Source organism: Amphiura filiformis, chromosome 6, assembly GCF_039555335.1.
Source record: "Amphiura filiformis chromosome 6, Afil_fr2py, whole genome shotgun sequence".
Classification (NCBI taxonomy): Eukaryota; Metazoa; Echinodermata; class Ophiuroidea; order Amphilepidida; family Amphiuridae; genus Amphiura; species Amphiura filiformis.
Genome location: NC_092633.1, coordinates 51,976,139 through 51,978,863, shown reverse-complemented (window position 1 = coordinate 51,978,863; position 2,725 = coordinate 51,976,139).

The window sequence follows — 2,725 nt, the reverse complement described above, 5'->3', positions numbered from 1 at the left end:
CGTGTTTATCTAGGTCAACGTGGCAAACAGTCCGGGTCAGAGGACAGCGCAATCTGTCTGCTGCCAAGATCCGTAATATATTTCTATTAGTCACCTTTTTGTACCGTTCTTGAGATAGCGTGACGCCTGCCCAGCAACAACAATATGGGCATATTTTATATTATTTATTTGAACGGACGCTATTGAATCAGCAGCACACCCCTAAATTGGCGGCGCGATCATACAAAAGACAAAAAATACATTTAAAACAACAACAACAATAACTCATAGGAAAATGAACCACATACATCCAATGACAGCGCCTTTTCAGAAGCTACGCCACATTATAGCTCATTCATATCATTACATATTCAGAAACACCTTTTGGATTTGTGGCGTGATGAACAGACTCTTATACAGGTATCGAGCTCACGCTGTCCTCACTTGAGCGACCGATGTAGCGCCTCTCTTAATTCAGTACTCTCAGATTGAGATGTTAATCATGGTCATCTGAAGGCCTAGGGTCCACTTAATAAGAAACATATTTTGCAAGTCAACCGAGACAGTTTACATGCAAAACAAATAATTACCAAGAAAGCAAATGCCACACCCATTGCAAGATTATCATGCATGTGATTCAACAACCAATTTCTACTCTTTCCATGCTAATGGTGCATGGACGGTGGAATGGGGTGGGGGACTCTCTCCCTAAATTTTTCCACAGGGGAATGCCCCCAGCAAAAAACAAATCCTAATAGAGGGAAAAATAAAGCAATATTTACCTTGTGCATCATCCTTTCTGACAATCACCATGTTTTGGGCCAAAAGAGTCAAATTAACAATATTACTCACTTTGGCCCATGAAATAACACAATTTACCTTAATTTTGGGCTAAATTAGTCTGATATTGACATTTATTTTCGCTCGCTTCACATGCAATTGTCCCAGTGAAAGCTATGCTTGTTCCCCCCTGACTCTCAATGCTTCCACCACCACTGTAAAAATGCATTGAAAGGGGGGGGGTGCTTAAACAGATGCAAGATAAAACAATTCACAGGGGTGATATTAATTAGGGAAGCACTATTTAGGTCAAATTTGGTCATGTTTATCAACATTACATGGTATGGAATATTGATTTCATAAAGTGAATAATGTCATGCAAGGATAATACTTTTTTGCTTTGGAAGTGGTCAAACAAATATTATGGAATTTTATATACAATTCTTATTAAAGATTACGATGATTTGTACTTAAAACTCAGCTGCTGGACAACTGGTTATTGCCTAGTGTAGTTAAGGGTAGACGAGGTATTGTTGGTCGAAGCAACCTAAAAATCGATTTTTATTATCTAGATCAATATATTATTGAAAATTAACACCTTGATGTTTTGCAAAAGTTAGTTCTACAAATCGTATACTTTGCAAACTTGCTTAATTTATTGTTGTTAATGAGTTATGTACGTTTTACAAAAGTGTTGTTTCAGCCCTCTTTACAACGTAACTCAAGAACCGCAGCACCTATAAAAGTATATCTGTGATATTTTAATTCTTCTACACGCCACTATGAATTGAGCAATGGAGTTTTTGCCAAAGCTCACTACCATTTGTAAGATGCTGTGAACTACCAAATCACAACAGTTTAAAATAATTAATAACCTTAAATGTTTTGAGCAGATTGTATCTTTACACCATACTTACAATGTATGTGTGTAACATTATCATTTACAACAATCATTTATATATAGCACCTTTGCCAAAAAGTTACAAAGAACTGTGTACTGCAGATGAACCAAATATCTAGAATAAGGAGAGTTTGATTCCCCGTGGGGAAGAACTTTCTCTTTCAGTTTGAACTCTTTAACATTGAGATTGAACATGGTGTACGCTTTTTATCGATGAAAGTGTCATTTGTTTGTTGTACATTTCAGTTTATATAGAAATTAATAGGTTATATAAAAGGTGTTGAAGCTTCCAGCTTTACCTGCGAGTCTTTAATTCTCATTAGTTTGCCACCTATGATTTACCGTGTGACTGCAAAATGAATTGTTATATCATATGTGCAGTCACAATAATTTAGAGACAAATTACTATGATCAAATACTGGCAGCATTTCATAGCTTTTATTAGCTAAATCAACTACATGTATGACTTACTGTGTGACTGCGCAACTATATATTGTATTACAGCTTTAATACCGACTTATTGTTTGACTGCATAAATAATTGTTGCAGTCACAGTACTTGAGAGATAAATCTCTGCTGGTGAAACACTATTTTTCTAATGTTTGCTCTTATTGGTTCTCACTATATATCTATAAGAGTGTATGAAACAGTCAAAGTAAGCCATAATGTGAATCTAATTAAATGACAGGCAGCATAACCCAAATCACAAGACTTTCAGTTTCCTCTGAATAAGCCTTCAAATACACTCCATATTAACATACATGTAAGAACCCATCCACACTAATATTTTTTCGCCATTGTGTCCTTATTTCCCAATTATGACACGATTATGATAAACAAATGATAGGAACATTCTCACATCGTCATTGTGCCGTAATTTGTTCTGGTTATACACACCACAAAGTAATTACGAAGTCCATTTGAGTCAACATGATACAATGACAAAATGCGTACACATCAGCAAATTACAACACAAGGCTCAATGATGGAAATTATCATCATTCGCGGATGATGACACTATTATAGTACGCTATAATGACATTGAACAAACACACAATACTAATA